The 14,823-nt window shown below is 37.0% G+C and overlaps 1 protein-coding gene across 1 annotated transcript in view; it reads left to right on the forward strand.

Moving 5' to 3' along the window:
- LOC114356848 (sodium channel protein 60E-like) overlaps window positions 1-14,823 on the forward strand; it is an 81,161-nt gene that overhangs the window by 31,692 nt on the left and 34,646 nt on the right. The window lies entirely within an intron of this gene.

Genomic DNA, 14,823 nt, shown 5'->3' on the forward strand with positions numbered 1-14,823 from the left:
CGGACCGCTGCGGAGCGCGGTGCAGTGTGATAATCGCCTAAAAGTGCTTTTTGAAAGCCTATTTGCAGAAATAAAAAATAATACCACAGCATAGGTACACAAACAAGAAACGCAATGTAAAAGGGGCCTTAGTCTTGTAATAATCATTCCGCCATGTCTCTCTGACGGGAGGAAAGAGGTGACGTCAGATACCATCTAAACCGACGCCCGGGTTCCGCCTGCCTTATCGGGACTGGAATTCATTGCTACCTTTGAATGGTGGCCCTTGCTGAAAGGTGATAAGGTCGCTAATTGAACAGGTAATTTACATTTTGAACCCATTTGAATATCTATGGCAGGTTAGGACGTAGCTGTTACTTAAATGCTAAGGAGCTTAGAGCAGTCGAGTTAGTGATAATTATAGGCTTTAAAGATATAAAAGTGGTGTTAGTAGAGTGTAGAATTCTAGATTGTATATCACTTTTATGTAATTAGAACACAGTCCTACACATTGATACCACGTGTGACGTAACATGAAAACATACTAACCGAATGAGGGCTATCGTTTTTATACTTAACAGTTGGCACCCCTGGCGATTGACAGGACCTTACTCTACAGTGGCGCTAACTGGTGAGCGCTAAAACGATAGCCCTCATTGAGAACCTTTTTTGTTGAAGTCGGTTAAAGAGAACTATTACGTAAAACATTTTGTTACAGACAATACTGGTGTATATCCACTAATTCGGACTCTTTGGTAAAAAAAAAGTAAAAAACAAGTTCGAAAAAAAAGAAAGCAAGATTTTAATTTAAATGTCATATTCTAAATTTGAATCCAAGGCGCCTATCGCGTGACCACTGCCTATAATAAAATAGCAACGTAACTACAGTAAATCTCAGTTGGTGTTTATGCCACAATAATATGCCATTCTTATTTTTTTTTATTTTTTTTTTATTTTTCTTTATTCAGAATACCACAGCTCTTTATAATAATAATACAAACAGGTATTTTTGTTCTTACAGCCAATAATGGATTCTATATATTATTACAATCTCGTAAAAAACAGTCAAAGGGGCAAAAAAAGAAACATAGGCTTGCATGCAGGTTGTGTGTGTGTGTGTGTGTGTGTGTGTGTGTGTGTGTGTGTGTGTGTGTGTGTGTGTGTGTGTGTGTGTGTGTGTGTGTGTGTGTGTGTGTGTGTGTGTGAGTGTGCGTGTGCATTCTTATTAGAAACTTTGGAATCGGTTTGACGTTTGTGGCGCATAATGTCGAAAGGTTTCAATTACCGCCCTAAATAACAGTTCTATTTTAATTTTAGAAAAATAATTAAACATTGTTTAAAAAATAAATCCACGCAAGCGAAGCCACGGTCAGACGCCAGTTTACAAAGAAAAACCAGGCTCTCAATTTTGTACTTTAATTAAACGCAATAAGAGTGTGAAAAATCAGGGTTTACACCCGTTTCAAAGGGCGTAATAACACGTCGGATATGACGTCATTTGTTTTGATCGTCGCGCGTTTTTCAGTTGAATTTGTCCCCTGATGACGATGTTGTCATTATTCGAGTGTTTCGCTAACTGATATTACCGACATCCTGTTGAAAAACTCAATTTTGTTTCGAAAATACAATGTAATTTGTTATTGTAATCAATAATGATTAGAAGTGATAAAACAATAATAAAATTATTAACTGTTACAAATGTAAAACACCACGTTGGGCGCCAATTTTATAGAGTTCGTATTTAATTTGTTTTTAGGTTGTTATAACAATCTTTTGTGGTTCATAAACCAATGACTTTAAAAATATTGATTAGGAAAAAGAAAAGTAAGTATCTTCCTTTTTCGAAAATATCACCAGAATCACGACTATTGCTACAAAAGCAGAATCACAAACAAAAAGGGCTTTAAAATTAAAAACGGGCATTAGAACTTGAAAAAACATATTTTCGCTCCAGTTGAAAAATCATTTTTGGGTCACTTACACAAACAGCTTTGTTATTTGTGGAAAAGTATACTAGTCGGGGCGTTCGCATTATGTGGGATTGGTATCTGGAACAAAACCGTGATTCAGGTCGGCCATTGTCTATTGTGCCATTGTGAGCCCGCTCTGATGTTCTATTCGAGTAATATTAAATTGGTAAGGAAATATCGAAATGTTTCTTTTAACGTACAAATAATAAAATAATAACTTTAGTATCTGTAGCTGGTACGATAAACATGGGTAACGTAATGGGAGTGTGGTTTGTTTAAATGTTGATTTACCTTTATCAAGGCTGAGTTACACCACAAGTTACACCATCTCAATTTAACTTTAACAAACGAGAAAAATCTGTCAAACTTCATACAAAAACAATAAAAACACCAGTTATCGTTATAGTTACGGTGCAACTCAGCCTAAGATTGAGTCGCTAAAGTGCTGCTAAGAGCAAAATTCAAGTACGTCTAGACCAATTTAGCTATATATCTTTTTCAAATATCCTATCAAGTCTGAGATGAGAATATGACGAGAAAAATATCCGAATAGCAGCGTTTTTCAAATAAAAAAAATCATTGTAGAGTTGTGGTTTGTTTCTAGCCAAAACATATCTTATTTTCTATTCCAACAAGCACTTCTTTCTACAAAATGAGTCCATAAATATACCGTTACCGTAGTAGTAATTACGTTACCGTTCTGTTACCTTAAGATACACAAGTTTAAAACTAATTTAGCTCATCTGGAGCAAACTATTGCTGTGGAGACTTGTTCGCGCCATTTCTTGTTATAAGTTTTAATAGAGTCGTGATGTGTACTAATGCTTTTCGAAATTGATTACCGTTCCATTACCTAAAAGCTTGTTATTTGCTTCCGTAACGTTACATAATAGACTCGTAAACGTCCACAATAGACTATGATGTTCTTAAGATACTTTAGTTCCATTGATACAGATTTAACCTGTCCCAGTTTGAAATCAACATTTTTTATAAATTAATTTAAAATTATTATTATTAATTTACTTAAAACTCTCTACAATTATAGACTGTGTGTGTGAAAAATAACATTACGACAAAAAAAATATGAATTCGAAATATCGAACGTAAATGAGAGTGAAAACGAGCAACAAAATTATTGGTCGTTGTAAAAAAGAAAAAGTTTCGTTGTGGCCAGTGTAGCGCGGCCAAGGAGTCCGTCGTATGCAGCCACAACAGATAATGTTAGTCGGCCATAATGGTTGGCAAGACTGACAAGTCTTTTGGCGCGAAAGAAAAAAAACTTTGAGATGATGAAAAATACATACCTACTTACTTATCACGAACGTGTGAATAATATGGTATAGTAATAAAGGTACATGTGTTAATTCATAATCCAAATATTATTAAAGCGACAGTTAATCTGTCTATTACGTTTTCTCGCCTAAATCATGATGAATATGCATAAGGAGGCATTCAAGTAAGCACCTTTTCATTGTGACAAATGGTCCTCAGCATAATGATTATAATCAATTGCCTGCCACTTCAGTTTATTGTTTCCTTTACTTAGTCAGAATTTGTATTTGAACATTTAGAATCTAAGTATAATAGAAATACGAGTTCGTTCGTTTTAGCTAAATGACGTCAACTATTAGACAATGGCCTCTCAAGGATTTCCACAACGACCGATCCTGTGCTGCCCGCATCCAGATACTCCCACGACCTTAACCAGATCGTCGGTCCGCCTAGTGGGAGGCCTACCCACATAGGTACGTCTTCTGGTCCGTGTTTGCCATCCAAGAACTTTTTTTTATCCACAACGAAGAAGCTCTTGGCCTGTATCTCACCTGATGGTAAGTGATGATCAGGCCGAAGGTGGAAGCGAGCTTCACCCGGAATCCTCAACCACGGAGGAACTGGCTGTCTTACCTCTAACTGATTTCTGCCCCAACGGCTATCAGCTCTACGAGCTACGAGTATGTGCCCCGCCCACTGCTACCTATGTTGGGCGATTCTGCTGAATATGTCAGAAATATGACATACAGAAATAGGTACTTAAAATTAATATAGTGTAAAAAGGTTTAAATAATAATAATAATGATATAAAGTGACACTATGAGTGTCATAACTTGAATAATAAACACTACCATTGGTTGTGATTGTGTACATTATCACGTGGTAAATACAAACAATTTTAGTAGTTTCGCCTCAGTTGCTCCCTTCTGAGAGAGACACCGCAGTGTATTCGAGTTAAAAACTAATTAAGCTCATCCCGGCGAAGCCACACTTGCTCCAGAAACTATAATAAAGTGCAAGTAGTTCATACCATTTATTTGCTACGTGGCTGACTGTATCCAAGTGGATATAAACTACAAAGTCATACAGAGTAAATCTTTACTTAGTTTATTAAGACTACAAATTATATTAATAGTGTGTCTTCTTGTGACGTCTTATTCTTTTGACTACTTGGCGCTTGAAACTAGAACTTTATCGATGAAATGCGGTAGTCCAATTGTTTTTATTGTTCTGCCGATGTTCTAGCTCGGTCTAACGCTGAACTATAAAAAAATAAAAAGGATTTTTTCACAATCTATTTTTTTTTTTTATTTAATTTAAAGACTTTATTGCACACACAACAATGTTCTGTACAAAAAGGCGAGCTTAATGCCATACGTCATTCTCTATCTATGTCACGTAACTAAGTCATACATATACCAAAGACATCACTCGGAATATTAATCCAAACCAAGTACGTTTTGGAACAAAGACATCCAAGGCGTGTACGTACTACGTACTGCGGTATGCGTCCTGATTTAGCATGCATTATTTATACTGCGCGTACTTGATTACGCGGCAGGGATGCTAAATGCGCCGCTGAAGGCGTATCTCTTCTTTATTATGTTGGGTAAATAGTTTATAATTTAAGGCGTTTTCTAGCTTATATAAGGTAGTGAACCTTGGAGTGAAATATGTAGTTTCTTTCTTGAAAATTACGGTTTTCTATGAAATATTTCTATTAAGAGAAGTGAATCAGAGATAAAACATTTGATTATCTTAATAAAAGTAGCTCTTTTTAATAATCATAAAAGTATTTTGATGACTTGTGTTATGCGTGTGGCGAGGGAGAAGGAAAAATCGGACGAAAATATTCACAATTTAACCCAACTAGATTAAATTCACAATTTAAAATCATAAACCAAAAATAATACAATTTCAAATAGAGGTTCGTCCCCACAAACGGTATTATCTAATTCCAATTACTTTACACGACGAATTTTTACACATAAATATTATTCAAAACTCAACTTTATTCGTAGCTACTGAAAGTATTTTTTTAAATGCTAGCTGTCGGCATATTCTCACTGTCAGTACAAGCGCTCGCGCTGAACCGTCATGCAAGTTTCATGCGCCGCATGTTCTCAAACACAGCCGGCGTCGGTTCTGTCAGGGAAGTAGAGTTACTAAATATGCCTCCGCATACATTTAAGTTCGTTCGTTTCAGCCAAATGACGTCCACTGCTGGACGAAGGCCTCTCCCAAGGTTTTCCACAATTAACGGTCCTGCGCTGCCCGCATCCAGGCTCCTCTCGCGACCTTTAACAGTCGATCCACCTAGTAGGAGGGCCTGCCCATGCGTAAATTTAAGTACTTTATTTTAATCACGTGTCTAATAATTAGGCTTGGGCATCAGGACTGACTGGACATAATGAGGTTTTCAGATAAAAAATACTCATTATCATTATCATTTCAGCCATAGAACTTCCACTGCTGAACTTACTGCTGAAATTGATTAAGCAATTACTAGTTAATATGAAATGATTCCGGGTAAAGATGCCCAGCCTTCCAAGAGCTTCCTCATTGTGGATCCTACTCTACTTAAAATAAAGAATTAAGATGTTAACTCTCTATTAATGGCCTAATCCTATTTAGGGAAAGCTCTAGCAAATACTCAAAACCATAACTGTCAAAAAGGTACACTCAGGGTTGTCGTTTCTTTAAAGGAAAGGCTGTCTTTTCTAGATTCTGTATGTTCAAAACACATTTGGCGAGCCCTGAGGGCTACAAGAGGAGCGACCCGATTCGTCTTTTGAATCCCGCAATTGTGTTACTGAATTTACTCTATTATTCTGTCGGTAGTTAGTGGCTCCGATTATACGTACTAATATTTACGTAAACCATAAAAAATACCGACGATCCCCAAATGTTCAAGTGGTTTGTTTTCAATATTTTACAGCAAGTATCTATCCTTGGAATCAACCATTGGATAGAAAACCAGCAAGCAATGAGCCAGCCGAATCATTTATTTTTCAAGCTTCAACTGAGTTTTTTATTCTTCTAAGTACAGATTAACTTTATAGTCCGGAACTAGTGATACGGTTAATTAAAAAAAAGTAGTGATACGGTTAATTCAAAAAATAAATTGGGACGTGTTTAAAGGCTTTTAAAACCACTAAAATGTATTTAAACTTCATGAAAATTAATCGAATCTAGTAATTTACGACTTACGTAATTCAAACGCGGTAATGAACCCCTGATAGTAGGGAAGGCTTTGCACTCTGACATTGTGAATAGATTACACAACAGTCGGTCAACGACTCCGTTTGGAAGAAGTCCAACCGTGGTAACTGGCTAATGCACTCGTGGTGAGATAATAACCTTTTTATGCGAGTCATTTAAGGTCATTTTCCTTTGGGGTCAACGAACGAGTTTACCGATTTTGTTTGCCACAAGGTCGCGTTGGTCATCATCATTTGCCTCCCCTTTTCAAGGTTATCAAAGGTCAAGGAGTAGTTTCCGTGTTTTACGAAATTTCACATTGAAAAATGTTTTCTGGGTGATATTGAAATCAAGTCTCTTTGTGATTTTTATGTCTTCTTTAGAGAGACACAGCCTAAAGCTCATAGCAGACTTATCAACTCGGAAAGGGATCAACACCGTATCGCCTTTCGCGAGCTGTCATCACTTTTTGCGCGCTGTTAATCGCGTGGCGAGGCGTTTTCTTTACGGTGCGAATAAGACAAGTGTGCGTTGCAGTATGGAGTTTCATACAAAGAATACTGACCGCGTCGAGTTGATACGGTTACGATTCCTTTCCGGGTTGATTAGTTCAGATGGGTTAGCCCTATGACAGTGGGGAGTGTTTCTTTTTTGCTTCTCCTTAACACAGTGTTTCGTTGCGTTAAGCGTGGACTCTACCAATTTATGCTTTTAATTTACAGTTAGCTTGAAATTACCAAATACATTTTTTGCGTATTTTGTGGCCAACGGGTTGCAGTCCATAGAGTTTTGCGGGCCTATTCCAGCTAAAGTTTTTATTGAAGAGTATCTTTACTAGCTAGTAGCTATACTCGTACCTATACTTTTATTTTTGGTTGGTCGGAACGTTAAACCAATAACCAGACTACCCTCAAGAAGAAAACAACAATTCATCATTACTCGTCGTCCATCGGACGTCGGAAACTAGAAATCGATTGGTTTCCACGAGAGTTCTATAATTGGAAACCGCTTCAGTAGCTTTTTACTTAGAAATTTGGACTGCACTGAAACTAATTTTGGAATTTTGGTGCTTATTGACTTCATTCAAAGTTACTGTGCTAGTAAAAGAGACTAATTTTAAAAAAGTTTGTTTTTTGCTCTATTGATGCTTAAAAGCGTTAATAAAAATATCACATCACACTAATATTATAAAGGCGAAAGTTTGTGAGCGTGTGTGTTTGTTGAACGGCTGGAGTGATTTTAATAAAATTTGGTATGGAGTTAGCTGACACCCTGGATTAACACATAGGCTAGGTTTAGATAATTTTAAGATGTTTAATATTATTTGAATTAACTTAATTACCTTACAAAAGAGTGAAAAACTTACAACGACAAGACAGAAAGATCTTATTTGAACATTAATGGCAGTTGCAATCTGATTTTAGCTTTTTCGCCATCCATTAGAATAATCCATCAGGATTCAGCAGCACTACCAGGTGCTAGCTTAATCCTACTTCTGCTAATTACCCTAATTTCGTCCGCACTTAAAGCTAGGTCATTTGTCCACACGGCCTTATGTATACAGCGCCATCTTTGAATTACAGTAAAAGCAGCCAGAGACATAAATATCTGTAACACCAGTAATTTGTTGTGGCGATAAAATAAATACACCATTTATACGTTTGCCACAAAAGTTGGTTGGAGCTGAGTAAGGATGAGCTAATAACACATTGGACACATTATATCGACGGTCATTACGCTTAATTCAAGATTGTTAATAGCTAGGTACTAACCGCGGTTTTGCTTGCGTAAAATTTTGTCTACCACAGGAAAACTTAATCGCACGCGTCCTTGTTTCAAAAACCGGAATAATAATTATCCTTTGTTCTTTCCTGGGACTCAAACTATCTCTGTATCTTTAATCAAAATTGGTTCCATTGTTTTAAGCGTCAAAGTGTTAAAGACAGAGAGTTACTTTCGCTTTTAAATACATATTATTAGAGAAGTGGGGATTCACTTGTCTCATTTAAATGTCATATTAAGCTATTTTAATCCTAGATCGATAGAACCGTAAACTTCTCGCCACTCTACGCTAACAGTCGATAAATCGAAGCATATCTAATATCGATAGTATCGATCATCCTGTGAAATGTTGGCGCCAGCACGGACTGAATCGGAATAAATAATAAAGCGACTGATAGCAATTTGATTCGGCCTTTGTTCGAAGTAGGATATCTAGAATTATTTAATTTGTTCCTTTGATGCTGGTGGTGATTTATTTACTGTACGCGTCTTTGGAAATATTATGGGTTAAGTTTTTTGTCAATCTGGGTAGATGATATTTTAAAATATCTTTGTTCGGTTGTGGTCTGTGATTCAGTACGAATAAATAGTGTTCTTTAGAATGCATTTAACTGTGCTATTAAGAAAGGATAAATGTTGGTGCAACAGTTCTATATAAATACATACATACAAACACAATACATACCTGTTTTTATGGCCGCGGTTTTGATCGGGAGTTTCCGTTTGTTACAGAAAGACTGTCCTATGTTCTTCCCTCGGTCTCAAACTATCCCTATACCCTTCATCTTAAATGGTTAGAGGTTGGTGAAAAGCCTAAAGATAGACAGATATTATACTTTTTCATTTTTAATATTAGTACAGATACGGCTTGATGCGACGTCAGGTTTGCGTTTATCAGTTGAACCCAATTCAAGTAGAATCAAGCTTAACAACGCAAGATTTCTCAAATCCGTTCCTAATATTTTCATTATCTCTCAAAGGCAACAAGCTGACGAATTGAAATTTTCAAGCCGTCAAGACGGAATGATTACGGCTGTTCGGGGCAACTGGCGGGGTCAATCAGGTTTAGGATTCAGAGAATTACGTTTTGTTTGGCTTATTGTGGGCGAGTGTTTTGACATTGATTGCTGAATTTGATGCTGATTTTGATGATAATTTTCACTTGTATTTATTTATTACTAGCTTTTCTCCGCGGCTTCGTTTGCGTGTAACAGTTTATCACAGATCGTTATAAATTTCAGACTACACAGTGTCACCCCAACACTCTGCTACAAGAGTGGCGTTGTCAGTAGCATTAATTAAATCTGCCTGCGTGCAGTTGTTTGGGCACGACATAATGTGCTTCGTCCACTGGGGAAAACAACCACACTTGCACTCCAAGTTTGAACCATATGAGAATCCCCACCTGAACAGAATGTCCTTACTACGGCCGACCTGCGTCCTATGTTATTCTTTTTTTATGTGTCAGGAGCATCAGGAGGCAAACGAGCAGACGGTTGATTCTGATATTCTGATGACGATTGATATTCAAGACGGAATGATTAGAGGGTCCTTTATTAAGACTGTTCGGGGCAACTGGCGGGGTCAATCAGGTTTAGGATTCGGAGAATTGAGTTCTGTTTGGCTAATTGTGGACGAGTGTTTTGACATTGATCGCTGAAGTTAAGGTAGCTTTGCTGTTTAATAATGACATATTGTTAAAGTAGGTAAAACTCGAGAGTAAAGCTTAATAACTAGCAAAGGGGGCTTTAAGGGTTTAAAACAAAAATGGAGTTAACATTTTCTAATCTACAAGTAGAGATATCTATATGATAATGTTTACTTGTAAAATTACTTGTAAAATGAATTTCGTTATATTATAATTTAACCCACTGTACAGGTTTATAATCTCACGCGTTATTATAAACTGACAGAGTTCACAATTTCACGTTGACATAGACATTTTTTATATAGGTAGGTAAAATTACGTGAAATATATGACGTCAATCGTGAGCTGTGTACTGCTTATTATAAACTTTCACTGTAGGTACACGGTTCCACATAAATGAGAGTCTTACTTGATTGGTCATAATATGATCGTAAAAATACTCTTCCCTGACGTACTCGTACCTATACTATTCTAATATGTAGGTTTATTATGATTACCTCTGGAAAAGCTACTGCAGACATAGATACTCCTAAACACAAGAACATAAACAACAATACACACTGTACCACTTCCCTGATATTGGAACAGGTTCAGGATAATCCCTGGAGCACCAGCCGCAGGCAAATTGCACGGGGGATGCAGATGTTAATGCCAATACTGATGCATAACTGTTATCGCAATGCACCAGTGGTATGGATAGACGTTGCCTGCATGTTTTTATAGGTATAGAGGTGTTTCTGTCATAATTTCTATGTAGAGTTAGTATTATACAGGTTGTTTTGGATGAATATTATGTCGGCGCGGGTATGTCCTGGTTAAGTAAGTAAAACAAAAAATGTGCTCGAAAAATTAGTCACGATTATGAGTCTTATGCCCGTTTTCACCATCAATCCCTAATTTTTAAGTGACCCCTACGTAAACAAAATTCCTGTTGTTTGATACCAAAGTGGTCACTTAAAAATTAGGGATTGATGATGAAAACGGGCACTAGGCCGTTTTCTGACACGCTCGGCATACGCGGTACCGAAAGTTTACCGAGCGCCTATTTTACAATAGAGCGTCCCTGATTGGCGCGGCATGTGCGGCAGCGGCGCGGTACAGACTCAATCAGGAACGCTCCATAGAAATATAGGCGCACGGTAAGCTTTCGTTTGTCGTACTCATTTGTCGTCTAAAATCATCGATAAGATTGTATCACGGTGCGCATCTTTGCCCGTCTGACCTATGCGCTAAGCATGAATCTCTCTCGTAATCGTGTAGCGGCTCTGTTTTGTTTTTTTATAAAAAAAGCGATTACTATAGTTACTAAATGAGTTTATGTAAGTTAATGTAAGTAGGGGAGGATGGGGGAATTGCGGACGCGGGGTAAATACGGACTAGCAAGTACCTACTCAATCCCTCCCCCCCGCGGCAGCCCGGTGCTGTCATCTGTTTCTTTCTGCCATTTTAGTGCCACGCAAAAACTTACGACAGCCGGCTGCGCACAGTTTGAAAGGTAGGTAAAATTTTAAAAAAATGTGTATTTTGATCTAATTTCTAGTGTTTTTTAATTTAAGGGACTGGTCTGAATACTAAGTGATGGTAAAAAGTTATATTATCTATTGATAGCTTTGTCAATGAAGTTTGAATCGCGAATGTTTCTTTTTATGGAATGTTTTCATAACCTACAAATTTATCTCTTTGATTTAAAAATACCCAATTGGGTTAATTGCGGACAAGCCTTGCGGGGTAAATACGGACGTCTGCAATTACCCCTAATTCGATAAACTATTTAAAAATTTACCAATAACTGGTACAAACGGGCAGTAAACAAAAAGCATTCCATCATTTTTACCAGCACACCAGAAAAAAAGAATCTAGAAGAAAAGGAACAAAAGAAATTAGACAAGAAAAGAAAAGCCCAAGAAAAACAAAATAAAACTACATCTAATAAGCTAAAAGGATCAAAGGGTGTAAGAAATCTAAATTATTTTGAAAATGAAGGAAATGTTGATTACTTTTGCATTTATTGTCAGGAAAAGTACTACGTTCATCCACCCGCCGAAGACTGGATTAGGTGTTTAAAGTGTAACAAGTGGGCACATGAGAACTGCACTGCAGGAAGTTCTTCTAAAGGCTTTACTTGTGGTTTTTGTCTGTGATGTGGACCTGTCCGTAATTAACCCAGCGTTAGTCCGAATTTACCCCGAGCGCTGCGGGTAATTACGGACAGACAAGGTTTTGTTTTTGCTAAAAATATTCCATTTGTTGATTGATCTCGTTTAATAAGTATAACTGTTTTTGTAGATGTTTAACTAAAGATTAATAATTAATAAAGAAAATCTGATTATTACTAATAGTACGAATGTTGTGCGTTATTTCCCTTCAGCGTCCGCAATTCCCCCACTCTCCCCTAACTCTTACCTTCTCCAATTTGTCTAAAGTTTACGTGCACTCAATATCCGTGTAATAATTAATTAACCTCACAAAATCCAGCATGGCCGCTGCATCGCTCAAATTAAAACAGGAAACTTGAGCTCGACGAAATTGTCTTACAGGAAAATTTCCACGGAATTTCCTATTCTAAGACAAAAGGCATTCCGAGTTTTCGATAAGACCCTTGAAGAAACGAAACAGCGGATATTAAAAGTCTTCCTCATTCTACATCCATGTTGAAGCGGAATAAAAAGTGTGAAATATAAAATTTCAGAATAGAACTTGTACTCGTATGTAATTTAATAAAAGCTTTTTAACTTAAGAAGTCTAGATGATATCGTAGAAAGCTTACAGACGAGCTACATAGGTACACATAGCGACAGTCGCTGATAATCGCCGACGACAGATATTCAAATTAGATGACCGTCGCCGACGCATCGCGAATACTACAGCCGCTGATTCATCGCGACTCTTGAAAACGGGCAGTCACTAACGTATAGTCAGAGTGTCAACATATCATGATAGTGAAACGTTCGAGTCGCCAATAGTCGCCTACAGTTGCTGACCATCGCCTACCACTACCGCAAGTTGTTGCCGTCATAATTTTGTTCGTCTGTAAGCTGGCTTAGAGTGAAGTGCTTATGAAGTTTTTAAGTACACTAAACACGAGATTGTGGCTCAGTGGTAGCAGAACTTTGACAGTGATTATTACCAAAGTTGGCAAGCCACATGAACTGCGAATGGGACCATTCTGGACCCAATCAGTTTATCATATCCATAATTTTGTTCACATTATGTTTCAAAGCCTGTGGTTTCAGAATAGCAGTAGCTAAAGTTTCCATTCGATTTCCATATACCTTTACTGTCATCTGTCTCCCGCTTTGCAACTACCGCTTGTTATGGAGTCCGATTAAATTCGTTGCGGGTTCCAAGACAGTTAGTTATCCCTGGGACTACTCAACCTTCAATGATTGGGTTTCATTGGAGGCCAAGCTGCAGAATCTACAGCTGGCCAGGGTGTTTTCTACAGTGTAGATCCTGGCTATACCTACAGGAGTTGCAGTGATGGGAAAGTGTGATGGGAATGATGGGATAAGTAGGTACCTAAGTTAATTCCGCCATTTAAGATTAGTCGTATGTTGATTTATTGTTTCAATTAAATCAGAAAACCTACCTATTTATGGAAAGATGTGGTAGATGACAGCATGTTTCACTTATTGTCTTTGTATGACGTCCATTGTTATAAATGTTTCTTTATTCCTGTCTTTCTACTTATCTTTCGTTATGCTATATTGTCCACAAGTTCCTCATCGGAACTCCTAACAATAGATTTTCTACTATTTATTTTCTCGGGAGTCGAAGTCTTAATTGGCTCAGAAAGAAAGAAAAAAAGAAAATGAGCTTTTGTTTTCATAAGTGTCCCATGATTTATATATCACTAATTTAGTGTTTTTCTTGTTACAGGTAATTATTTGCAAGTGAACGTGCAGTTCTGTATAACAAATCCAAGGTAAATGTAACTGGTATACATTTGAATGTAAGTAGTCTTATAATGCGACGCGTCTTCTATCCAGTATGTATACGTTTTGTATTAGTTATTTTATGTTGCCAAAACTACTGAAAATAAGGATGTGTACTGGACGTAGATAGTAGAGAAAGAACAAAACACAAGCTAAATTAGACTATTTTAGGGAACGCAGTCAATACCCACCCATGTATCATGGATCTGTTTGTGTCATAAATAAATAATAAATTAGTCTGACATTTAAAGATAAGGGCTATTGTTATCAGGAACAGACAAACCGAGTTCAACCAAATTGATAATCTAAAAATTCTAGCGAGTGTTCTAAAAAGGAACGTCCTATGCAGAGTCTGTTTCGACGCAAATAAAACGAGGAAATTGGGGATAAAAAGTCAACCGGTATTAGTCCTCCGATTATCCCTGAGAATTCATTTCCCGTTTGCATAATTTTGCTAAGGGATCTTAACAATGTGCTATGTTTTCATGGCATCTCCTGAACTCTTGTGATCATGTAATAACGATCCATTTATTGTTCTTACATAATAACCTTTTTTGCAAGTACTCGTATGTACCTAATTGTAAGGTTAACATAAAAAAATAACACTTGTAAGTAAGATAAGACATTAAAACAAGTTCTTTGACTGGGAGTCACTAATATACCCAATTACTTAGACAATTACAATTACTTATAAAATTTTGTTATTTACCTAAATTTGCTACCTGATGTAGGATAAGTTTGAATCCCTCGCTGAAATATTCAATTACTATTCTACTAACCAGTAGCATTTATTTTATTTTATTCGGATAACCAACAGCAATACAATACAAATAATGGGACCTTAAATTATGTATCTGCTTAGCCATTTATAGGTAATCGCAAATGGAAGTTAAGATGCAAATAGACGTGTGGCGTGTGCATTTATTTTTGAGAGAATCATCGTAAATACATGAAATGCCATAAGAAGTAGACTTAACTCTTCTGGGCAAACTCTTTGCGTCCAACTCGACACTGGATGACGGGGGACATGAGCCAC

Source organism: Ostrinia furnacalis, unplaced genomic scaffold, assembly GCF_004193835.3.
Source record: "Ostrinia furnacalis isolate ACB-3 unplaced genomic scaffold, ASM419383v2 OfSCF2991, whole genome shotgun sequence".
Lineage (NCBI taxonomy): Eukaryota > Metazoa > Arthropoda > Insecta > Lepidoptera > Crambidae > Ostrinia > Ostrinia furnacalis.